Source organism: Biomphalaria glabrata, chromosome 7 (genome assembly GCF_947242115.1).
Source record: "Biomphalaria glabrata chromosome 7, xgBioGlab47.1, whole genome shotgun sequence".
Classification (NCBI taxonomy): Eukaryota; Metazoa; Mollusca; class Gastropoda; family Planorbidae; genus Biomphalaria; species Biomphalaria glabrata.
Window position 1 is genome coordinate 35,342,116 of NC_074717.1, and position 27,886 is coordinate 35,370,001.

The 27,886-nt window shown below is 35.4% G+C and overlaps 1 protein-coding gene across 4 annotated transcripts in view; it reads left to right on the forward strand.

Annotated features, from left to right (window-relative positions):
- The window catches only part of LOC106070043 (zinc finger homeobox protein 4-like), a 309,151-nt gene that overhangs the window by 8,668 nt on the left and 272,597 nt on the right, over window positions 1-27,886 (forward strand). For all 4 annotated transcript variants that reach the window (XM_056036650.1, XM_056036654.1, XM_056036652.1 and 1 more), the window contains exon 2: window positions 26,313-26,487. The gene's annotated coding sequence lies outside the window, so the exon portion shown is untranslated. The remainder of the gene's footprint in view (window positions 1-26,312; window positions 26,488-27,886) is intronic.

The window sequence follows — 27,886 nt, forward strand, 5'->3', positions numbered from 1 at the left end:
AGTTTACAAGTTAAATACGTCTACAGCGGCTTAGTCTACTAGCAGTTTATTGCTACAAGTCAACGATCGTCAACAAACACCCCCCCTCCCACCCATGTTCCCAACTGTTCCAGACAAGTGATAGGATCACAGCGTATGGAGAAAGCTAAAAACATAAATATCGCTAAACAAAAGCAGTTGTTAAAAATATTTCTTATCACAGAGTTATCGTTGTTGGTCTAGATCTAATAATGGCAATGTCTTCGATACCGAAGATTATCGATGAGTGTAGTGTTTCACATGACTACACAAATCCACTTGCGACCTGCATATTTTTCCGCATCTAGTGCAGACAAAGTCGTTGTCCGTCGGCGGTCTATTTTAGTTTTCTTTCCGTCTTCTGCTTCTGTCTTCAATAAGATTTATTACTATTAACTACATAACTGATCCAAACTCATTGATACAGTTCACACTTCGCATAGGCTTTTTAAAAATATTTTTTTTTATTTCTATAGTGTTAATTATGTTACCACCTAAGACTCGTGCAAACATTACAAAGCTTGGATGGCTGCCTGGTCGTGCGGTTTGCACTCTGGACTGTCGTTCGGACTTATCGATGGTCCAGGGTTCAAACCCTGCCCGCTCCCATCCCCCGTCGTCCTGCGGGAGTTTTGGACTAGGAAGTAATTATCTTCAACTCTGAAGAAACATCCGAAATAAGTAAAACATTTTACAAACAAGCTTATATTAACTCACTCTTTCTGTCTGTCTTGTGGTAGACATTTTGTCCACGTTATTATTTCCACTTACCATTCTTATATCAAGAAACTTTGCACATTTATTCATTGTACCTAACAACACATAATCACTAATGAAATAATGTGACCAATTATTTAATCAATTAGTTTTAATTAATTAATTAATTAATTTTGTTGTTCATTATTGAGACTGTACTAGCTATGATGAGAAAAAAAAAACTTGTGTAGAAAATTAGGTCGTCGTCTAATTATTTGAAACTAACAATAGATAACTATGAAACCTATTTACATAAGCACTTGTCTAGCTAAGTGGTTAGATTAAACACCTTCTATCAAGGAGGAGTGAGCCTTCGAGTTTGAATTCAAGTCAAGCAACTTACAAGAAAAAAATCTATAACAGGCAATTGTATGCAATATGACATAATCCTCTATAGCAAGTTGATTTCTGAATGTCGCTATAACGAAGGTTTATGTTATTATGCAATGATATTTATTATAATGTGTTTTTTTTTTAACTTTGTGTTTCATTGATGTAAAAATGTACTTTATGATGCATTTACTTTTTGCACTAGCTACTAATGATAACTATTCATAAGAAATCAATGTTAAAAAGATATTGTAGACTTTTTATACCAGGCGGCTAATCCATAAATAGCAAGCTTCTCTGTGTAGTCAGTATGTAGTATACAGAAGTGTTAAGAAGTGAAGTATTCCTTTTTTATACTATATTACAGTTTTAATGCCCTGTTCAGCTCGGTAGAATCACAATTCTAAGCACAATTATTTCTTCTACCTGACAAAAGAAGAATAAATAATGATAAAAAAAAATTAACCAATTAGTTATTTGATTGTCGGTAATACATAATTTAGTTTGGTAATAAATCTGTGAAATATTTGTACCACTTTTTGTTTTGTTTAGCGCATTTTTAATGCATTTTGGGTTTCTCAATGTGCAATGGTGCTATCACTTGTCTGGACCAGTTGGGAAAGGCCGTAGGGGGGGGGGGTTGGAGGGGGAAGAAAGGAGGGACTAAGAAGGGAGTTTCTGCGTAAAGCTTACGCTTTTTAGATGTATTTTATAAAGATGAATTCGAACTCCAGGGCTAAAGCCTTGTCAAGGCAATACACTAACCACTGTGCGAAGTGCTTATAAAAATAGAAGGTTTCATTACCATATGTTGTTAGTTTCTAAGTTTTAAGAGACGACTAAATCTTTGCACAAAGTATAAAGAGGAATTATGCAAGGCCACATCTGTCAAGTACAATTTCTTTCCTTTGTTTAATACCAAACAAAACCTAACCCTAACCCTTACCAATAGTTAATTAACTAATTGGTTAATTTCTAAAAAATTGATTCTTGTTGTGCCAGGTAAAAAAAAAATTTTTTTTTGCCAATTTTAACTTTATATGGTGTGGGAGAAATAACGTGCACAAAAATGGCACCCTACAGAGTAAGTGGATATAAGCTTCGTAAAAAGAGGAAGTTAATTTAAAACAATATCATATTATTGTCAAAAGTAATACAAAAATGCGTTAATTTAATTTAATTTTTTTTAGACTTCTTCCAAATATCACACAGCCTTCAATGTCCGTAAAATTGAATTACATTTAACATCTAACACCGTATTCTGGTAGAAGACACACTGTTGTGTTTATGCTGTTATTGTTTGTTTGCTTATTTAACTATAAGTTTGCACGCGATTAAATTTGTGACAGTCAGTATTTAATGCTGGTCAACGGAAGTGATTTCTAAGTCTCTCCTGTAAGTTAGGTCACTTCTTAGGTGATTATAAGTCGTTCCAGTCTACTTATGACTTTTACACTTTCCCTAATCAGGGGTCGGCAACCTAAGACTCGCGAGCCACACGCGGCTCTTTAGATTTTAAGCTGCGGCTCTTTAGTTCCATGCGGAAATATTATTTATTTTATCGAAAAAAACAACATTTGAAAATTGTTCTGATTCATTTAACGAGGATTAGGCACCGGTTCTATCTCTCAGCCACCTGTACTCGTTTTACAGCGCACCCCTCACGCATGTCTTGAAATCTAACATATTTGCAGGTGGAAGATATTCAACATTTTTCTAGCTATCACTTGATACACACGAGTCTTGCGGCATAAAAGAGACGGCACATGTAGACCTTTTTGTCAGGTTTATGTCTTCCCAAGGTCCACAAGTACAAACTAGAGGAGAAGATACAGCTAATGTCGTGCAAAGTACCTTGAAGACAATATAATCGATAGAAATAAAACAGTTTCAATAACAACTGATGGAGCCAGAAGTATGACAGGAAAAAATAAAGTGACAACTACGATTCTTTGGCGCAAAATAAACCACTAAACGTTTCACTGTGTCCAAACATTTCGGCCGATTTGGTTATCAAGATTGTTAACAGCATCTTGTCTAAAGCAATCTGCAATCGTCAGTTTAAAGAATTCTTAACGAAATGGAGACTCAGTGTCCTGTCCTCATTCTTTACAATAAAGTGCGAAACTATACAAAGATAAAATGTTGAAACTTTTGCTTTGTGGTTGAATGAATGAAATACATCCCTAAACGATAAAGTAATTAATCACCCTGACTTAGAGAACGACAAATGGTTGCAAGCATTTTTCTTAATGGTGGTTATAACATTGGAATTAAATGAGCTGAATCTAAAACTGCAAGGAAAGGGAAACCCAGCCGATATTTTGGTAGAAGAATTGGTTTGTTTTGTAGAAAAATCTATTCTTTTTGCAGAAGATATTCAGTGCGGTCAATTACTTCATTTTCAATTTGTAAAGCAATATTGCGATAAAACCAGTGCAACTGTTGACACAAATTACTTCAGCGCAGTTATTTAAAAATGAAAGACGAATTTGCTGACAGATTTGAGCAATTCAAAACAAACAAAACGATTGTAGCATTTATAAAAAATTATCTCAACACAAATAGTAACGAAATCCACATTGAGCCATTTGGAATTGATACTAGATCTCTAGACATGCAATTGATCAATTTAAATTAAAGTTTTGTGGAGTTCTAGTTATACAGAGTTGAAAATCAAGTTGAAAGAGTTTAAGGTTCAGACACGTATTGTAACGCAACAAAAGTGGACAGCTTTAAAAGAAATGCTGCGAGTTGAGACACTTACATTCGACGCATGGAATAGTCTCGCAGACTATCTTCGGATAATATATTCATGCGAGTAAGCGTTCTCTTGCATGAATATACTTCAAAGTAAAGTAAGATGAAAATTAACAGTCGTGTTTGAAACTAATAACAAGTTATGAGCCAAATGTATCAAAATTTTCTAAAACCAAAGCAATAAATCCCATTGAATTTGTTTGCTCAATTGTTTGTTACTGAAGTACAAATTTATTTTATATGTAAATGGTTTATTGTTTAAATTGTATACTTAAATAATGATTAATTATCTAATAATACCATATATATATATATATATATATAATTTGTTGTGAAAAACACTATTTATATAAAAATAAATAAATATTTTTATCTTATGAATAAATGGATTTTTTTAAAATCAAAAAACTTTTTTTTGCGAGAGCTATTTATTGTTTGGAAGAAAAAAAATGTGCCTCTTTAGAAAATTTAAACTTTTGTAAATTGTAATGTTTGTGGCTCTTCCGACCCAAAAGGTTGCCGACAGACAAAGTGCCTATGACCACAAGTCTGTCATGTCAATGTTCTAGTATTCTCAGGAATGACCTTACGAGATGACATGTCAAACACTCGTTTAATAAGGTCATTCGTTGACCTAGGCTCACTGTGTGTTGTATATATAGCAACACTTGCAGAATGTTTTAATTACCAGTGTTTCCATTCCTTTTGTTTTTCAGGCTTCTATTTTGGTAAAAATAAAAACAAAATGTTTTTGTTAATTCAATGTCACGTAAAGATGAGTACTCACGAAATGTCAAGTACGTGATGAGGATGTAGACTGGTACTCACATCCGCAAGTACATTGATCTACCTGTGAACCTACAGGTGTGTGAGTGTGAGTGTTTGTCTTACCGATAGAGTGCATTGAAAGCTAACAATATATATGTGTGTTGTCGCAATTTTTTCCGCTTCTTAGTTGTTATTATTATTATATAATTGAAACATAATCATTCCTATCTCTGTATACAAGTGCGCACGACTGTATATAAAATAGTATAATGTTCGTGTGTTGTTGTTTTATTTGAAGATACTATTCAATCAATTTGTTTCCCCTTGATGACGTATTTAAAAATAATTGACCTTGTTACGAGGGCATATCAAATCGGAAGTAAGTGTAGTCCTGTGTAACATGACTAGGCGTACAATATAAAGTTTCCATTGGAAGCCTGCTGGATGTTAGGGAAGATGTGACGTTCAAATGTCTCTCTGGCATCAAAGTTCTTTTATAATCTGTGCTGGTAAGGAATAAAAACGTTTAACGGCTAGATCAAGGTCAAGGGTTAAGTTCGAATCTTAGTAACAGCCGATATATTAAATCGACTTTAAGAAGTGCCTGCCTACTGTACCTGCATACCGTACCTGTCTATTGTATAACTCAACACATCTTTACAATCATTGATAAGGGATTAAAACAGTGATTCTCAAACTAAGGCCCCAGGACCGCCTTAGGCCAGTTACTTCGAAACATTTGTCTACAGTGCGAAACATTTGTCTACAGTGCGTAATGAAGCCGTTGAAACTCTGTTCCAATGAATTCGACGTTTAGAGATTCATATGGGCTGTGTATCACAGACTCATGGCCTTGTTTTAGAGATTCATATGGGCTGTGTATCACAGACTCATGGCCTTGTTTTAGAGATTCATATGGGCTGTGTATCACAGACTCATGGCCTTGTTTTAGAGATTCATATGGGCTGTGTATCACAGACTCATGGCCTTGTTTTAGAGATTCATATGGGCTGTGTATCACAGACTCATGGCCTTGTTTTAGAGATTCATATGGGCTGTGTATCACAGACTCATGGCCTTGTTTTAGAGATTCATATGGGCTGTGTATCACAGACTCATGGCCTTGTTTTAGAGATTCGCATTGCCCTTGTATGAGAGATTCATATGGCCTGCAGTCCCCAAAACGGTTTTTAACACAATTTATAATTCTTTCCTTTATTGCTGCTACTCCCCCCCTCCCCATAACTTTGTTTTAATGTTACTGCATGTTATTAATACTCAATAAACTTGTTTCACAAAACCAGCTCGAAGAATTTAACATGAATTCAACCTACTTACTCATAGCCCTCTATATAAGTGCTCGAGAGATGACCATTGTCCGGAATGTCTGGTCAGCCTACTTTACATTTCAAATCCGTATGTTTGCAAATGTTATTTACAAACGTTCCTTTAAAAAAATATATAATTACGTCCTATGGGTATCCATGTATTAATCTAGCCACAAAGCCAGGATGTCAATTAGACAATTAAACTCTACTAAGTCATTACAGATCTGAACCCTCCGCCATGTCAAAAGAGAACGAAGAAGAAGAAGACAATTTAGTATTTAGTGTTCCTGTCTGTCTAAGCAACTGCTCCATGGCACATTGGGAAGAAAGAAAAAAAAAAGACTTAGACCAATTGATTGTAGCATAGCGTCGTTGTGTGTGTGTGTGTTTTAGTAGGCTGCGTTTTTGTTTTTTGTCTAAGTTATACTTCAGTAATGTATATATTATAGGTACTTGTATTACTTTATGACCATAAGGGGACACGACTTTTTGATGCGTCAACGATATGCCCAGTATCTTGTATTTTTAGAATCCAACCCTTATCCTGCTCTTTACTAGGAACTCAACATGCTAATTAGACATTTATTATTAAAGTTGATACTTTGTTGAGTAAACGCATTAAAAAAAACTACTTGACGTTGTTATTCTTTCCATCTCTTTTTTTTTCCACCATTTTCTCACAGTCGGATGTGACAAAATATGTAGGTCACAGCTAATAATGAGTAGCAAGCAACTAGTAATACTGTACTTATCTTTCATCTTGAAGACAAGACTTGTTTATATTAATTTCAATAGTGTGAGCATCGAACATTTTGAGATTAAAAACTGGGGTCAGGGGCTACTAATAGATTGTGTGTCCTGGTTGATGACCAATAAAGTAAATGGGATCTATAACACACTATGTAGTGAAATAAATTTGAATGTTTGCTGCTGGATTACAGATCTGCGACGTTGGAACGTTATTTAAAGATATACATTTAAATTTCGCTCCTGGACTTTTGATGGTAATATTAGAGTTTGTAAAAAAGTTCGCAAACTTTCTGGTGTATGTGTGTGTACAGAATACTGGAAGTGTTGATAACGTATGTTGTTGAAAGTGATCTGATAATATTTGGCCACTTTTACCAACTGCTGAATCATTTTTTTTTAAACCTCTTCCGTTTGGTGGAACTAAATCATATCCATATGGAGGAGTGTCATTGATTGGTTTATTGTGAAAATCTCCAATAGAAATTGGCGAGCTATCTAGTTATAGGAATTTAAATTTTGCTTTTGTAGTGTTGGTGGTAATCGGCGCGTCATTAAGTGATTTTAATTAATGAATTGTCCGTTAACATCTTTGGAGATTGGAACAACTGTTGTCTGGGGGACAAAAGGATTAAAGCGCGGACTAACACGAGCAGGTCAACGAGGGCCATTAAATGGGCGCTGTATTGAGTGGGTGTTATTAAACACAAGTTAAATGTGTAAGCGTAAATTGTGTAATTGTGTCTGTGCTCAAAGTGTTTTGTAAAGCAGTTGTTTATTTGTTGTTTATTTGTTGTATTCCGCTCTTTTATTCGTGCTCTGGTATTCTACACCCGCTCTGCGATTAACCCCAACAGCGATAATAGCACTAAAAAACTGAACACATTGAGCTAATGATTTCCTCCATTTAAAAATTAATCCTACGATCCAGCTAATAGGGCGACTTGAGGTCTTAAAAAAAATTCCAGCATTTAAGTTTAAATTTGCAAGGAAGAATTGGTATCGTTTTTTTTTAAAATACTAAATGAAGAATTGACGCACAAAAACAAATATCAATAACTTTTGAAAGATATATTTCCAATTTCCGCTATTGTCTTTCATCAAACTAAAAATTAAAAAGAAAAAAAAACAATAACTCCTTTTACTAGATCTTTATGCATAACCTTTTCTGATACTGCATTAACAATTGACGTTTGTTAATATTTTGGTATTCTCAACACATCTTCATTATAAGCCATTCAAATAAGAGGACTAAGTTGAAGAGAAAATTGACATAGAAATTATTTTTTTTTCTGAAACCTGGAATATAACAAAATACCTGTATACCTGTATCAACTTTTCTGACGGACCAGTAGTTTAACACGTCACACACGGCGACACACAGCGACAGTGAACCGTAGCTGGTAGAGACTTCTAAACTTTGTTTACAATGTGTTTTCACTGTTCCACACTGAATGCTCTAGAACTAGACTCTAGACCCGGGGTCGGCAACCTGTGACTCGCGAGCCACATGCGGCTCTTTGGGTGTGAAGCTACGGCTCTTTAGTTCCATACGCAAATATTATTTATTTAATCAAAATATTTTTTTAAATAGTTCTGAATCTGTTGTCAGTCCGTCAGAAGCTCTCTAATGACGCCATCGTTGGATGTTTCTATGTAGCTTTCAAGTCGCTTTCGACGCTAGATGAATTGGCGACTTCACCACGTGCTTTGGCTGTGACGTAAAGTTTGTTGTTTTGAGTAAATGAGTTAGAAGCAATTATCTTCTCAAAGTTAAAAGCAATCTACAAGTAATGCTAATCTGGCAGGCTTTGCGGTACCACACGAAATTGCACAAAAAGGCAAACCATTTACAGATGGTGAGTATGTCAAAGACTGCTTCCTACGTGCATCTGAAGAACTGTTTCGTGATTTCAAAAACGAACTAACTATCTTAATAAAAAATCAAAGCAAGGTAGAATATTTAACATGTCTTCAAATGTAACATATTTACAGTTGTAAGATATTCAACTTTCTTTTGTCCTATCACTTGCTAATCTTGTTACATAAAGACACGGCACAAGTTGCCCATTTTGTTAGGTATATGTCTTCCCAAGGTCCAAAAGAAGAACTTCAAGGTTTGCAACCTCTCACGTAACGCAACAAAAAATGGACAGCTTTAAAAGAAATGCCGCAAGTTGATTCGGCGCATGGAATAATCTTCCAGATAGCTACCAAGAGGGAAGAAAGTTGGCATCTGGAGTGCTGTCTATCTTCGGATCGACATATTTGTGCGAGAAAGCGTGCTTTTTTTTTTTTCATGAATATAATTAAAAGCAAAGTAAGAAGCCAACTAACAATTGAAAATTTAGAGTCGTGTTTGAAACTAAAAACAACAACTTTTGAGCCAAATGTATCCAAACTTTCAAAAACCATGCAAAGCCAACGCTCCCATTGAATTTGATTGCTCAATTGTTTGTTATTGAAGTTCAAGTTGGTGTTGTAAGCAAATGTTTAACTGTTTTAGTTGTTACCGAAATAAAAAAAATTAATTATGTAATAATGCTATATAAATATTATCTAATTTGTTGTGAAAAAACACTACTTATAAATAATAAACATTTTTTTTCATTAAAAAAATGTGCGATTACTATTTATTGTTGCAAGAAAAACTTTGTGGCTCTTTAAAAATTTAAAATTTTGTAAATTGTAATTTTTGGCTCTTTCGACTCAAAAGGTTGCCGACCCCTGCTCTAGACTATTGGAATCTGATATTGAGCCGTATTGAAAACAAAATCTTTATTCTGTAAAGACTTCATAAAAAATAAAAAAATAAATTTTTTTGGTCAATAATTTGAAAATGTATTATTGGTCCCATTGTTTAAAATTGTATCGAACAGATTTCCAGAACTTTCTCGTTGCTCGTGGAAATTAGATCGCCATCATGTTTGATTTTAAAATGATTTGTATAAAAATGAAATGGATAGTATTTGAATTATTTGATTAAAATTTGATACATTTGAAATGTTTTCGCGTGTCTTTTACATCTTGCGCTAAGTAAATAGCTTTATTAAATTTCATTGGCTGCTAAATGTCCAAAAAAGATCTTGGCTAGATTGGACATGTCTGTCTATTGTTACATGGATAGTTAACAGATAATGGGCTAGTTTATAGAGATGGTGTGTGTGTGGGGGGGGGGGCGAGCTTCAAGAAATCGTTGAAAAAAATCGAACAATAGCAAACTTAAGTCTACAATAAATCTGAAATTTCATATCGTGACCAACATTGAACTCAAGTTAGAAAGTATTAGTCGCTACTAGCAACACACTAAATGTATTTTTATTAACACAATAGATACAGTAGATTCACCAGCCAGATAAAGTAGACTCACTAGCCAGAAACAATAGACTCACCAGCCAGATAAAAGTAGACTTAAACTAGCTAGATATAACTGACGGGACTTAAATGTAAGCCTCTTGTTTTCTAGAACTTGTTAAACACTTCAGATTACACTTACACTTACAGAATAGTTTATAGATGTACCAAAATACGTCATTTACACACACACACACATATATATATATATAATATGCTGCTGTTGATAAATGAGCTGACCTGAATCTTAGAACGGACAATGCAGTGTGGTGTGATGTGACCAGAGTTTTGAAACGGACAATCAGTGCAACTTAACACATGAGATTCATTACAAGCTTTCAGCATAGCTGCTTGGAGGAGGAAGGAACTGATGTGTGGGCGACCACAGCTATTGCTCAGGCATTCTTCTCATTTCATGAGATGATACATAGTCACTTCGCTTCTGAAGGGGGCCATAATACTAAAGGAAAAAAACAAGTGAATTTGAAATAGTGTAAAATTTACTAGTTATGACGAGAACTTTTTAGAACTTGAAATTATCTCCTTGAAACATTTTCTGAGTTGATTATCATTTTAATTTTCTAAAAATATGAATTATCTTTGAGAAATAACTGCGTCTCTATCTTCCATTCATTAGTAAATAAATAAATATTGTGCACTTGATTGCAAAAAACTTATTACACAATTTAACGCATATTACATTTTTTAAAGTCAAACCATGGTGCTGTATCATTGGCATATATCTATAACAGTCTATTGGTGTGACGTATACTGTTTCATCAAATGTAGTATAATGTATTTTATAACGGTCTAAAAGTCAGATGTATATTTATAAGGGTCCAGTGGTATGATGTATATTTATAACGTTTTAATGGTATGATGTATGTTTATAACGGTTTAATGGTATGATGTATATTTATAACGGTCAAGTGGTATGATGTATGTTTCTATTCTTTTAGTGCTATGATGTATATTTATAACGGTTTAGTGGTATGATGAACGTTTGTAAAGGTTGTAACCTTTAAATGGTTCGATGTATATTTATAACAATCTAGTGGTGTGATGTATATTCATAACGGTTTAATGGTGTATTCTATTAACACCAAAATTATTTATTTCGCTACTCTTCTTTGTGTTAAGTAACTAAAAAACTATCACAGACCGCCTACTGCCAACTTCTCGTCTGCTTCTTGTTACCAGCTTTAGTACATTATAAATATTTTATTAGTTTCGAATTCCTTTCAATTAGTTATTGACTACATAGTCTGTTAGTCAGACGATATTAAATCGTTATTTGTCTTGCTGGGTTTTTTAGTGTAATCTATCCACACCAGTTAACAATAATTAGTTTTTAAAAAAAATATTTATTAAAATATGCCAGGTATATATTTCAGAGCGCAGCCATCTTTAAACCAATTATTGTTTCAATTCGGGGGTTCCCATTTCAGATAATTGCGTTCATTTTTTAAACCCTATAAATGAACGTGTGACCACGAATATTTAATATTTGAAATAATTTTACATATAAAATAGTCACATTTTAAACAAGGACTTAACATCTTTATATTTACACCTCAAATATCGGGACAGGCATCAGCTTACGATTGTGGTTATTACCGATGGGATTGTTAAACGTGAAATGTGTGAGGACCATTCAACTAAACTGTGAAACGTTAGATGTGTCCCGCTATACTTAGAAACAAATTTATTAACATCAACGATTAATTGTTTTATTTTTTTTTTCAAAACCTCCCCGATACTGTGTTTGGTTAAAAGATATTAGAGCGACAAGGAAATCCACATAATGATACAGTCTACGGTGGTTATGAGCAGGCGATTTGAAAGAGGCGTAAATATAGGGTTGTTGTAACGCGATAAGCGGGAAACGAAGAGAGGGGGGGGGGGAGAAGGAGGCATGTTACGGAGTGTCAGCCCGACTCTATCCCGCCCTCGTCGAGACCTCGTTTCTTAGTTCATGATTTAGCGAGGTTTTTTTTTAAAGATATATTTACAAAGCAGCTTTAAGGATCTTTTTTTTTTTTGCCGAAAATAAAGAAGTTATACACAATAGTGACATACAAGCTCTGATACACTGATTTATACACTGATACACTACCATTGATACACTGATACACTACCAATGATATACTGATACACTGACCGCAACAAATACAACCACTGATATTAAGCAAATGACACTATACCTTTGATACATAGCCATTGATACAAAAACCACTAATACACTGATCCGATACACTGATGGACAAACATGTATAAACTGATACATTGATAGACAGTCATTGAAACAAAATATAACTACCAACACACATTCATTCCCTTCCCCATCTAGTATGTTTCAAGGACCCATTTCGGTATTACATCGTAATATATGCAGTTCATTTAAGTTAACAATACATTAGACCAGTATTGTTTTTACTGATAACTTTCGCCGTTCGGTTCATATCGATCCTCTGATTATTAGCACGAAAATGTTAAACTTACAAAATCTGGACTCGTTACCAGCAGGGTGTCAAAGATGGCCGTTACAGAAATCCTCCCTCTCAACCCCATTTTTCTACTTTTTTTTTGTTGTTCTTGAACTATAAAATCACTCATCTCCCTGGCTCTAGTCCTCGATAAGTTGATAAGAACTAGCAGTCTTCCCCCAATCCAGAAACAAAACACGTGACTTCCTTTGATTTTAAGAGATAAAGAAAACAAAGAGACTTTGCATTACATTCCAAAAATACAAAGACTAAGGGATAACATCTTTGAATGTTACTTTAAGGTAAAAAAACAACAACAACCAGGTAACACTTTGTTGCAGTATTATGCAAAAACTCCGCGACGCTAATTACTGGGTGGTGGCGCCCACCTCTGATTGATGACTTCCAGGTTAACGAACAACGGTTTGTGTTACAGGGCAACAAATGCTTGGTGGCGTCCTGTGCTCTCAATTGCCCATTGTGCTTTTGTTGCCCTTTGCAGACCTCTTTGTTTCTTTAAGTCTTTTGTAAGAGAATGGGGGCTTGGTGATGTTTGGAGGGGGGTGAGGGGGAAAAAACGGACAAAAAGTATGAATGAAGTAATTACAAGCTGAAAACAACTAGATCTACAGTCTCTCTAAAACCTTATCTATTCTCAATGTCTGCTTAATGACAGTTCTCTAGCTATCCCAAGCAGTGTCAACGCGAGTGCCAAATATAAAGAAACTGCTCGCTGCTTACATAATTAATTGAAATAAGCTGGTCTCTTGTGTTGTGTAACTACAGTCTTGGGTATAGAAGCTGAGGTAGAATTAATCCCTGTCGGAGAAAAAGAAGCAGATTATTGAATTAAACTGAAACTACTGTTACATTTAATTAAGTTGTCAAAGCGAATGGTTGACAAATGGTAATCAGACTTGCACACGTTACTATTGTAGAGCACTGCAAGTCAAGCTAGCAGTTTAAAATAAACTCTAGCGTGCAGCTAATGGCTGTTTGAAAAAAAGGAAATGAGGAATTCGTGACTTAACCTTTGCAAATATCATCTTTTGCTTCTTGCTAATAATCGTATAATATTTAAAAAAAAAACGAGTATGTTTTGACAGAAACCATTTTTGTCAACTTTAGGGTTTAAAAAAGTGATAGTTGATTACGCCATTTCATTGCTTCTTGACCTAATTGTGCTGCTGATTCTGTTCACGTGGAGAAAGTGCCAGACTCATTGAGGACAAAGATAAGTGGTTGCAACCTAAGCCTTGACAACCTAACACTGTGGGAAGTCCCGACACATTTTAAAACATGACTTCTTGACTTCTTCTATGATGGTCAAGCATAATTGAAGCATGCAACAGTAGGCTTCACTTTCCCGGTGATTTCATAATTTTGTACTCCTCATCTCTGGGTTTAGACCCGCTGCACTTGGTAACATTTTTCGTCCACTTAATCAAGGTCCAAGACTGGATTTAAATAAGTGAAGGCCCTGGTATATATACAAATGAGATTATATATTATTAGGTATATTGTGTACATATTCTTCTCTTTTACGATATCACACTACTTCAAATGATTTATGTGATTCAGTTTTATACTAAGAATATTGTAACTTGCATATTGTATTCAAGATTGAATAGTTATCTTATCTTCTTATCTTATATAATACAGACGTTACTTCAAAAAAGAAGATGATTACGTCCTCATCTTCACCGTCAGACACTTTGCGTTTAGAATAATTAACTAAAAAGAAATAATTCCAACAGTATCCTCAAGGAGATCACTACTTGGTAACAGACTTTAGTTATTTTGCTTTGTTTCATTTTGGGTAAGGTCTTCACAGAGCTATCTGTGACGCTCAGTAAGCACACGTCTGCTCGAGTCGGGATTCGAACTCGAGCCCCCTTGTTAGGTGGCCAAGCATTAGCCATTCGGTTTTGGCCTCTCAGACACACATATTGAAATCTTCATCTCCATTCATTTAGAATGGAGGAACCGAAGAATAATCAGTAGAGTACGACTGTTTCATGGTCCAAAAGTATTTGTATGTTGGGAGTTAGAACGATAGCCGTTTTATTGGAGGTTAAAATAAAGAGTTTTCGATCAAAATAAAAAAACAACATATATAAAGTATTTCAACGTAGCGAAACACGGGTATCAGCTAGTATATATGTATTTAAAAACATTTTGTTGTGGCGATGAATTGTACACAATTAACAAAGTAAGAAACACAATTTGTATGACGATGTATCTGTTGGAGAACGTAAGCTACCCAAGAAAGATGATCACATCAACATCTGAAGCTGATAGAAATAAAAAAGTGTTTCCGAACCAATTCTCGTGGACGTGGTTTCATTTCACCGAGGACCGAACGAGGTCATAATTCACCAGCAGACCAAGAGTTCCGCTGTTGCGAACAAGAACTTTATGCAGTTTTGGTTGTCTGTCTGAAGGAGCTTGATTTGCTCTCTTATCTATCAGTCTGTTCGACTATCAGCTTACCAATTTAAATACTCCTACCCACAACCAGCATGCGTCGTTCACCCCTGGAACTCTCTGAATTTCCCCCCCCCCCTTTCCCCCCCCCCCCCCACTTTTAGAATCCAAGAAGGCAGGTGAGAAAATATCCCTTTAATGGTTTGGAGGGAGGTGCGCTAAAATTAAGATTTCTTACCGAAAATAACTCCCCATGACTTGAGGTATATTAAACCTGCATAACGTAGTAGTGACACATTGGCTATTTAGTGTAAACATGTGATCGACCTCGAAACACCTGGATATATAAACTGACTTTTCTTGATTTACGATTAGGCATGAAATAAAAATGTTTCATGCCTGAATAGTGAAGGTGACATTGATATGAATAATAAACAAACAAGCAAACATGCACAAACAGTAGACTACAAAGGGATACAAAAAAAGGCCAAGCTGACAAAAAAGGACAAATGGTTGATGGTGAAAGAATGGGACAGTAGCGATCATGTATCTTTGCTGGTGGGCCGATTAAACACCCCTCCCTTACTTTGTTCCGTTCACGCCCCTATTTTGTTGCGATTAGGGTGATTAAAATGAGGGAGAGAGAGATCTTTTTTTTTTTTTGTGGGGGGAGGGGTGGTTCTGAGCATAATTTTGTAAATATACTAGAGGGGATAAATCTGGCCAGGCTGTTTGTCTTGCAAATAATGTCAGTATAGTTCTAGAATACACTTTATAGCACTTCAAACTTTGTCGTAGGGCCTTGTTTCCCCTTTCCCCTAGTAGACGTCCCCACTCTCTCCTCTAATTGTCGCCCCTGTCATGGGGTTAAACTCTTTCCTTTATTCCCGGGCCATCGATTCTGGAGTTAATTGTTTTAATCTACCATTCGCACGAGGTTAGGGTCTGCCATTTCCAGCCCCTTCAAACAAACAAAGAAGATAATCGGTTGACTTAATTCACTCGCCGATTACGAATCGACTGATTTGTCATTGATTTTAATTGACATCTAGCCCCCCCCCCTCGCAATCTCCCAGTATCCTTTTTTTTTTTTTTTTTACCGCAACCCTCAAACCCTCCGCGTCCCCGCGATAAATGCTCGTGTCTTCTCTTTTCTCTCGTGAGATTTTTTCGCCTCAGAAAAGAGAGGCAAAGAGAGAAAGAGAGTGAAAACACCCCTCACATCTATTCCCCCCTGCCCCCCCCCCTTTATTCCTACAACAGATCTTATTCGACGACTACTACTACTACGAGCAAATTGTCGATACTGCCCTTGAAATCACTCCTGCCTGACTTGTATGTCTTTTCTTACCTGACTAGGGGCATGGGGTGAGCATTCAACACAGTGTGTTTCTTAGCGTGTGTCTGACATACATAACAGCAAACTTAAATGCTGTATAGACCCCTAGGCAAGGGTGTAACCAGCCCAGAGTTGGGGTGTGAGCCTGAATTATTTTCTTTTTAATTGAGCAAAACCATAAATTATTTTATCATTTGTTTATTTCTATATTGTTTAACAAAATTAAAGCTAATCACTACTCATTTTGTTTGAAACTTCTAAATATCCCAGATGCAAAAAGATTTAAATATGAGCAGGACAGTATTCTCTGTAAGTACTACTATTATGTAATCCTTACGCCATTCCATAATTGGTGCGCCTTCACAAGCTAATAATTTAAATAAAATAATTTTTAAAAAAACTTTTGAAAATATGCATACAGTTTTTTTTCCAAAAAGTAGATTGAGTGGTTAAGTGTTGTAATATGTCATTAACCTAACATTGATTGCAGTGCATTTTATTTAAATTAAAGATTTAAAAAAAAAATAAAAAGGTTTAGTAGCTTAGACAAAATTCCTGTCTAGCATCTCCATTTACTTAAATCAGGTCTCATACAATTTTATTGCTTGAAACTTATGATTGTGGTGTTCCTAAAGCCGGAACGCCTATGCAATTTCTCATTATTGGTAGGATCGCAGACGACAGTATTGCCGCTCTACCACAAAGTAAAACAGCTCTTTTTTTTTTCTTCTCTTTTGTAAGGTATTTATATCCCCTCCCCCAACCCTTTATTTTAGGATATTGATCACCCTCCCCCCTCTTGAGGAAAACACACACCCACACACAAGTAACTCATTATTGAGTGACGCTTTCATATACAATGACAACACCATAAAAAACAAACTCACTACCTCTCTTGCATACACACACACACACACACACACGGTCTCTGAGAAAACTGGGCTCTGACACTAATTAAATGATTTGGTCAAACCGTAATTAAACTAATGAGATAGATAAGAAATGTATAATTATTAATAACGATTTTCTTGTATAAATGAGCTCCATTATTGGAACACATTACTTTATATATTTTTTGTGTGTAAATATCTCATTATAGTGTAGATTCTTATGGAACTAATAATTATCTGTTAATAGCTAAGTATAATGACATATAACACAATAAGAGACTCATCGTGGCATACAGTTGAAAACAGAACGAATCCTAGACACTGTATCAGAGGCGTATTACTGTAATATGACTCCATCATCTGACATCCTACATATGTTGGCTTCTAGGGGAGATGAAGTCATTGTTATGACAGGGGCAAAGATCTGTGCTTAAATTATTTGCAAAAAATAAATAAATAAATAAAAAGAATAACTACTATCGTGTTTTGTTGAAGATTCGAAAAGAAAATGTAGAGAGAGATACAATATGAACTAAATAAACAAACAAAAGAAAAAGGAAAAAGTCTTGAAAAAAAAAGGGACTCAGAATTTACAACCATATCTTCATCACTGTAAGATTTATTTCCCTTTTTTGATCTGAAACAAAATTAATTAACTAATTGGTTAATTGTTCTTTATTGATTCATGTTTCGTTACAACCAATGAGTAATTGTACAAACTTTCAACTTGATCCGAGAATAGGAAGTGGGAGAAATGCTTCCAAAATTTGCACGAGACAGACAGACAGATTGAGTTGATATAACCATTGTACCAGACAGACAGATTGAGTTGATATAAGCATTGTACCAAACAGACAGATTGAGTTGATATATACGCTTTGTTTTAAAAAAAAAGAAAAGAAAGAAGTCTTAAACATTTATTTAAAAAAAAACAAAAAAACCCCACCAAAACTAAAAATTATTGGGAAATAACAACACATAATATTATTAAAAGCTTACAAGACTATATAGTTAATTCTAAATCAAGGTGGGAAGATATACGATATAACATTAGGAATATTTTGTCACATATTTTCTTTCTCAAAGTCTAGCAATTAGCCTTATTAAGTGATCTGGATATATGGCGCCCTTTTCTCCATGCCTAAAAGACCTATTCTACGAGACTTGTGCTGACATGTGTGTGATATGACATGAGAATGAGGTTTAAGGCCACTTTAAGCTGGCGACTGTGTAATCTTTATAAAGATACCTAAAGACAGAATACATTAACAAATTTCATATAATAAAACCGTTCTTTAACTGTGAACTACGATTACTACTTTAGTATTGAACTTTGGCCCTTTTAAAAGTCTTTTTTTTTTCTTCTTGTACTTCTTGTAGACTTTTTAAACATAATGTGAGATTTTCAATTAGGAAAATTCGACATGACAAATTTAAATTGATATTTGATAATTAATGAAACTAGTCAAAAAAAAAAAGCGAATTTCCTCTCGAAACCTTAAAGGCTCGTACAGCAGGGGATCCTGACCTGTAATAAGGACAGAAGAAACAAAAAGTCCTTAATCTGAGATGTCTTGTAACACTGAAAAGTTAAAATAACCAGTTCTATATCAGTGACGAACTGTAACGAAGTTAGAATCTATATGCCCGTAAAACTAATCCCGTTTTGTAATTCTATATTTTTTAAGCAAATATTACACACAATTGTATATGTAATAGTATATTTGTGAAATGATGTCTCACAAAAACAAAGGGATATTGTGTTCTTATTGTACTAAATTTCACTTGCCACTTGCTGTACAAGCAACTAAAACAAACATATTCAATAACACTGACAGTACTGATACAACATAATAGCTTCCAGCAGTTGTAGATACTGGGACAATTTTTGATTTTTTGAAGGCAAATGTTTATACATAGAGCAAAAGGCATTTTCTTTATTACGCTTTAACCTTTCTGTGAATAGAAGATACGCTCATTGACTAAGCATGGCTGAGAATACACCGAGGAAGAAAGAAAATGTCTATCTGTATCCAGAACTTATAAGCAGGTTTTTTTTTTCAGATTTAATGTGACGTGAACCCAAGACTTGGATAATACGTGTTATAGTTCGTGAAACATTCTCTGCTGAACAATGTAATCAGGTTCTTGGGACTGTCACGAGTAGAAGATGGTAACATGCATACATATTGCATATATACATATATAACAAACAAATTGCATATATACATATATAACAGACAAAATGCATATATACATGTATAACAGACATATTACATATACAAAGGCAGCACTACGAGGAAATAGTGATTTAAACGGGGCTTTTTTTTTTTTTGTGACGGTAAGAACCGGTTCGGCGAACCGGCACCTTTTTCAATTTGGGGAAAAATGTATTACTTTTCTTGTATTTTAACGTATATTATTAATTTATTATTAGTTAAAAGTTAGGCACCTAATCACTGAGTATCGGCACCTATTTTTTTTTTACAAAAAAAAAAAAAAAAAAAAAAAAAGCACTGGATTTAAATATAGCCTAACGAAATAAGGGACTGCACTGACTAGAGCACAAACCTGTTTCCCTCTGATACTGCAATGCCAAGCAAACTAACCATGGGACCATCAAGGTCTCCATAAAAAAAAAATTATAATAATTTTCTGATCTGTGACATTCGCAAAGGTAAGTAGTTGGGGGATCTCAACCGACCTTAAGGTAAAGTTAAAGTTTCCCTTTCAGCTCAACTGCCAACTTTAGCCAGGTATCCATACTCAGGGGCGCTCTAAAAAACCCCGAAATTCGAAAACCCAGTCTTCACCGAGTTTCGAACCCAGGACCCCAAGTTTGGAAGCCACGCGTTTAACCACTTAGACGCCGCGCCCCGACCTTAAAGAACCGGGTTTCGACAGGACCGTGATTTCAACATTTGTTTCTACAGTATAGTCAGTTTTAATGTTGTTGTTATCCTACAGCCTCAATTCTAATTAAAATGAACCCATTGTACATTTATTTCAAATATGTCTGTAGACCAACAAAGTAGAGTGTGCGTTTACTGTGCGTGAATGTCTACAAACTATATGCATGTCACACATGACTTGAGCTTAGAATATCTTAAATACTAGCGAAAACAGACTCTTCATTAAAAGTGTTAAGCTCCCCTTTCAGACCTTGTGGTCTATAGGGCAGATGATGTAAAGGTCATCTGTTTCTGTAGGCCTACGGTAAACGAGGGTGTCATGTGGCCAGCACAATGACCAACCGCCTCTACTTTTCCCCAACTAATATCAGGTACCCATTAGAGCTGGGTGGACCCAGAGGCCCCCAAACATCCCGGAATTAAAAATCCCAGTATTCACTAGGATTCGTACCCAGGACCCCTGTTCGGAAGCCAAGCGCTTTACCGCTCAGCCACCGCGCCTCTCATTTGAAGTATAGCTTAAAAAAAATAAGCAAGAAGTTTCATTACTTCTATGGTTCAAACACCTCATTCTCTAACAAATGGTTTCTGGGAAGCAATGTGCAGTTAAGCAATGAAGCTTTACAGCGCCGTGATATTGTAGCCAAAAGCGAAGAATGATATGACAAAAATGCTGGCCTCTTTGTTTTAGCTTTTGATAAATTTCTAGCAGGCATACACACTCACGCACACACGGAGACAGACACTGTTATCAAGTTCTTGTTGGTGTGCCGCCGTCAGGATGAAAGATTCACTTGATATTTGAAATGCTCACAAACCGAATTAGACCTACTCTTATTCCAAGGTTTGCCTGAAACTATCCTTGCTTTTAGTTTAAAGAATGTAATGACTGCTCACTTAGAAATAACACATGAACAACTTCTTATGACTAATGGAGGCGGAATGTGAAACAGAGTTGGACGTCGCCGCCTTTCCATCACTCCACTTGGATGTTATTTTCAAATGGATGTTGGACAAAGAATTGTGTAAATAAAACAAGTAGACACTGTGTTGTTTATATAGCACATTGTCGCAATGTGCTCAGATAATTTAGGACATACATCTATAACGTAGGACATTGACGATGATTATTCTTAAATATATATAAAAAAAGTATTATATCACAATGTTCTCCCTCCCAGTCTCCCTCTAAATATGCCATCGATAACCTCCCCCTCCCTTTTCACACTCATGTTTGTGTGCCCACGACGCACGCGCCCTCTCTGAAGAAATATAAAACTGTTGTTCAAGCCCATTTAAAATGTGTTTGTGTGTGTGTTTGCCTTGTTGGATTCCACTGTGATGCCTAGTGTGTGTGTGTGTGTGTGTGTGGTTGCCGTTGTACGGGAGGGATTACCTCACGGTTGCAGTAGTACACCGAGCTAGTTGTCGAGGGAGAGGAGACGGCACAGGACGAATCAGTGGAACGATATGTCCGCACATCTTCTGCACCAGTTATCAGCGCGCCTTACCTTTCAAACTAAGCTTGCGCGAAATCCCTCCCTTCTACGATTTTAATTGGCTGTTTGAAATTAGCGTTCTGTCTTTCTAGCTATTACCCACGATTTTCACTACACCTCCCCCCGCCTCTCCCCTGTCTCTGTCTCTTTCTACTTTTTCTCGATTACTACTTTTTTTTTGTTTTTCTTTGCCCAACTCGTTGTACATTTGGCCGCCCCCCCCCTATCCTCGCCCCTTCTTATTTTATGTAAGTCTTTCCTTCCCTATTTTCTCAACCACCTCGGTTTTGACTTTTAACTTAGAAACAAAAGTCCTAAACGGTGTTCTCGTGTCCTGTTGTTTTCGAGTGGTAGAATAAAAGTGAAAGATGAAACATATTTGGTTCTCAATCTCTCCACTGTGAGTCCTACTTAAAATCTTTCTGGAAACTTCGTCTGCATCAAGTACATTCAATGAAAAAAAAAAAAGAGAAAAAGTAGAAGTGGGGGGGGGGTCTTTATGTTTTTAAGGGGTGGCGTGTTGATATGTTTTATTAAAGAAAGGGGGTGGTTGTGTTGATATGTTTTATTTTAAAAAAGCGGGGTGGTTGTGTTGATATATTTTATTTAAAAAAAAAGGGGTGGTTGTGTTGATATCTTTTATTTTTTTAAAAGTGTGTGTGTGGGGGGGGGTTGTCTTCATATGTTTTATTTTTAAAAAAGGGGTGGTGGTGGTTGTGTTGATATGTTTTATTTTTTAAAAAGTGTGTGTGGGGGGGGGGGTTGTGTTGATATGTTTTATTTTAAAAAAAAGGGTGGTGGTGGTTGTGTTGATATGTTTTATTTTTAAAAAAGTGGGGGGGGGGTTGTGTTGATATGTTTTATTTAAAAAAAAAGGGGTGGTTGTGTTGATATGTTTTATTTAAAAAAAGGGTGGGGGTGTGTTGATATATTTTATTTAAAAAAAGGGGGTGATTGTGTTGATATGTTTTATTCAAAAAAAGCGGGGGGTTGTGTTGATATGTTTTATTTTTAAAAAGGGGGGGGGGGGTTGTGTTGGTGAAATGAAATAATTTTTTTTTGATCTTCTGTTTCTCGTGCTCATGACTGTTGAGACCTAGATCTAATTACCGAGCGAAATTCCTAACTACAGCAAACAGTCCTAAGGCAGGTCATTTTCAGTTGACCTGTTTAATTAGACTACAGTTCAAGAGGACGTCCTATGGCCAGTACAGCCTCTAAACTCCATATAAATTATCCAACGAATAGGCGAAGGGAACTCAGTCAAATCTGGGATGGGGGGGGGGGATTCATTGAGATCCTTGGCTACCACATTAAACACCTCCGCCTTGGTAGACGATGGCTTCGACCATAAGTCATGCCTACAGTCTGTAATATAATCGTTACATTAAAATGTAATTATTTTATTTAATTCTGGCTGTCTCTCAATGCTAATCGCCTAATTCTCTACACAAGGCCTATTCTCCACTCAGCTTTTAATACTTTTTTGTGAATATAAAAACAAAATTGTTTTATTTCGACTAATCGATTAACTGATTTGTTGATCTTTCGATTTATTCCTGTGTTGTCATCAAGGATGAGCTTGTATGCAAACTTTGATGACAATTTGATGATTACAAGTAGTCAAAAAATTCATTGCAAAAAATTAGACATCCAACAAATATACAAGTAAAAACATTCTAGAAACATACAAACGTGTACACACATCCAAGAAACATACAAACATGTACACACATCCAAGAAACATACAAACGTGTACAAACATCCAAGAAACATAAAAACAGGTACAAACATCCAAGAAACACACAAACGTGTACAAACATCCAAGAAACATACAAACAGGTGGAAACATTCAAGAATAATACACATTGAGTTAATATTAAGCGTTGTAAAAAAAGTATAGGAGCTTGTAAAGTTGTTTATATCAAACCAAATGCCTATAAGTTTTAATATGTCTATGACAGAATTTTATATGAGTTTGATAAGATCAATTTGTGTTTATCATTATTGATTGTGTTTAATTTATTTTTACCAATCTTCGTGATTTTTTTGTTGCCTGCACTCGTGTCACCACCCTCGACATCCCCTCATATTTTAATGTCTTTTTTTTTTTCTGTGACTACTTTTGATCAGTCTATTGATCGTAAATTGTCATGAAGTCAGGCGGCGTTCTTAATGGGGTGGGAGGGAAGGGGGAAAAAAAAGGGTGGAGTGATAATAATTTTTTTTTTGTATCGGGCCAAGAAGGTGATGTGTGGGGGCAAATGTAGCAGTGGTAATAAAATAAAAGGCATGAGCGCGATGAGTAGGTCTGTGTGTTGACGCGTGCGAGGGTAGCAGAGGTTGAGCAAGAGATCGATAAATCTGTGATCCGTGTCTGTTAGTTGGTTATAAGGAATCGAGACTTTGACATTGATTTCGTCTCATCAATAGTTTCCCTCCCCGCGTCTCTCCCATTTTAAAACTTCGCAAGTTGTTTTTTTTTTTCTTACGTAGCCGATAAAAAAAAAGTTAATTTGTTAAAAAGCATAATTCAACAATTTGTAGTCACGCGCCCCTACCAGGTACATATAAACTGGATCATTTCTAAGTGACTTGTACGAAGATGTTATGTAATAACCATTAAGCTATGTATTTTACGTGCAGTGTTTTATAGTAACCAAAAAAAAAAAAACAAAAACAAAATCAAACAAAAAAAACTGGTTGGACGGATATCTCGAAAACGGCTTTAATGATTTTCCTAGAAATTTGACAGTTTGGGGAAAAAATCTAATTGGACACATACGGAAAAAACTCTGGTTTGGCCGTTATAATTTTTCAAAATATAATCATTTTCAAATAAGATTTTTGCTTGTCTTTTTATTTTAAACATGACATCAGCGGGAATTACCGTACTCGACTTACTGTTGCTTTGTATTCAGTCAGGAGTTGAATGAAGAAATAGACGTATGTGAGAATGTTGTAGAAATCATGAGCTGGACTCGAAATAGAAGAACTTGATTGGGCAAAGCTCACTGGGAAAACTTCTTGCAATAATGAAGCGCTACAAGAAATAAATAGAGTGAGAAATTAAAGACCGCCATCTGCTTCATAAAGAAGGAATGACCTCATTCACCAATCGTAAACATACAACATTTAGCCACGTGATAATATTGATAAAACAATGAAAAAAAAAACCGTCACGTCATGTTGTTTGTTTACGATTGGTGAATGAGGTCCATTGATTTAAAATTAAAAAAAAAAAAGGTTCTTCTTTGAAATTCCAACTTTATCTTCAAATGATATAGTAAACTAAGCATTCGTATTTATAAATGTTTCACTAATTCTAATTAATATAGAGTCTGATAAATATCAACATTTAAAGCGATTCTTTATCTTGCATCTCTTTTTTTTTTTATCTCTTTTTTCATTACGCTTTCTTAATTATTTTTTTTGTCCGTATTACAGAATGTGATGGTGATTTCTCATTTTTTTCTCTTTAAAGCCCAGAGTCATTGAAATAACATAACAAACAGGCCTGTATGGGGGATAGGAACTACACCATTCACGTGACTATCATGACGCTCTAACCCACTGAGCTTTTTGGCCATACAATAAACAATCAAGCTCAATAACATAGATAAAGATCTATAAATAACATGTAAAAGAATATAAAATTAAAAATGGCCGCCAAAAAAAAATCTTTATGCAAAAAAATTTCTTTGTATGATTATATCATTTTAATGCAATCAACTTGCCTCCATTTTAAAATAGTTTCATGAGAACCCTCCTTCTCGTTATTACATTATAACATAAGTGCGAACAAAAACTATTCATAACGAAAGGTCTAAGTCTTGTCAAGGAACTCGGATATAGGTTAGTGAGTAAGACGGAACTACGTACACGTCGTCATGGTTACGTACCCACACTGAAACAATCAGCTTGTCTTCACTAAATCACTGTAAAAGTGAAACACAGCATCTAAAAAAAAAAGAAAAGGGGGGGGGGAAATATAAACTGTCCCGATTCTAAATTTTTTTTAGATTTTATCTTAAATCCCAAGTCAAAAAGAAAGGTGCCTTGAATTTAGATCTCATTGAACAGTGTTTTTTGTTTTAGTTAGGTTTAGAGTTATAATAATGGAAAGAATTAATGTTCATTCCCTGGCACTGCCAGGGTCGGGCATGCTATTTGTTGTCTCTTTGATTCTTTGATTACATCTTTTATTTATTATTAAACATTGCAGGTTGGTTTTAGAAATGTATAATTTGTCAATAACCCGTATTCTGTGCACAGGCAAAGTAAAAAAAAAGCTGACTATTTATGGTTTTGCCTCTGTTTCGGACTCGAAGACAAGCCTTATTATATATATATATATATGTGTGTGTATGAAAAAAAAAAGTTCTAGTGGGAAATACCTAACGATAGAAAAACCGATTCAATGATACATGCTATGCTGAGTTTCGCAATACAGGTTGAGAACAAAGCTCAGAGACTTTTGTCTTCGGCATCATCAAGAATGAAAGTAACCAACTACTTCCGGTTGATAGGCAGCCTTAGCCCGGATTTAATGCAGCCCTCTTACGATTGAGGCAGTCGTGACTGGGAGGAGGGAGGGGGGGGGAGAGACCATGCTCCCACATCGCCCTCGCCTAATGTCTCGTAATAAATACATCGTGTGACTGCCATTTTCACTTGTGACTTCTCATGTCTCCACAGATTATACAATCGTTCAATAAGCCTCGACGTCTGCTCATGGTATCTGCTTCCCGCCCTAGGGCGAGTACTGAAACGGTTTAGTGACTGGAACTGAAGGAGTTCGAACCAGGATTTGAACTTTGACTTCCAGAGCTCCAACGACAGGGAGATTATTGAATTCACATGACACTGTCAGGTAGGCACCATACACGTTTTTTTTTTTCTAAACTAACTTTTTTTTATTACTAATAATTCAAAATATTTTTTTTACAGTTTTTTTTTCAAGCTTGCTAGCTCTTGGCGCAATAAAAACAAAAAAGTGTGTGTGTGTGTGGGGGGGGGAGATGGGGGGGGGAGGAGGAATCGTTGATATGTAACTTGGTTAACTAAGAGCCAAGTTTATATTGTCAAATAGGAACACAAATTAAACTTGCGTCATTGCTACAACATAAATTAAGGAGGAAGGTTACATTAATAAAAAAAATTAAAACTTTTTTTTATATTTTTTTTGTTTGCGAAGTTACCAGTCACTATTTGTATGTCTATATATTGTTATAAACTTTGGAAACTATTTATCAGCCTCGCTCTGAAAAATTACATTTTTTTAAAACTTTGTGTATGTGTATCTAGGATTGAAAATGTTTTTAACTTTATTCAATCCTACACTAGAACAGAGTTGTCACTTTTTACTTGATGTCTTTCAAACGAACACATCCACACATACACACACACACATACTCAATCTTCACTCTTTCACCCACTCGTTGACTAGATTGACATTTTTATCAGGTCAGCTGTGTGCATTCTTGTACATTTGTCTGGTCATTCTTTTGTCTTTTTACATGCATTTTGTACAGGCTATCTATCTATCTATCTATCTATCTATCTATCTATCTATCTATCTATCTATCTATCTATCTATCTATCTATCTATCTATATATCTATCTATCTATCTATCTATCTATGTATATTTGAGTCCGTCCGTACATCCATCCATCCATCTATCTATCGGTCTGTCCGTCTTGTCTGTCTGTCTGTCCATCTATTCTGGGCTTTCTCTCTTTCTGTTCTACTCTACTGCTTTCTCTGTATTTCTCTCTTGCAGTATCGAACATCCCCCCACCCCCCGGTTAGTTTACTTTTGATTTTTAGCGACCCCCGAAAGGGGAAATTCGCTATTAGTTTTGTGTGGAATGTCTGTCCGTCTGTCCGTCCGTCACGTTTAGATCTCGTCAACTAGAAAAGATAGTGAAAATCCGACATTATAATATTTTAGACCATTCAAAGGTCTGATGCAACGGCTACTTTTTTCTTTCTGAAAGCGAAAAATCTAATCTAATCACTTATACAAGCAGTTTTTTCATAAAAATACACCACTTTTACAACTATTCACTATTGATAGTAGCAAACACGGGAGATTTCTTAGTTGGGCGGAAGACCATATATCATATTTATAACACATTTATGCAAACTGCTTTAGTTTTTTTGTCAAAAAAATAAATAAAAATTTTGAACATAAGTATTGCTTAGTTAAGTAAGTTTTGTTATACTAACTACAACATTTACACAAAAAAATGTTTACTTTTTTTTAAGA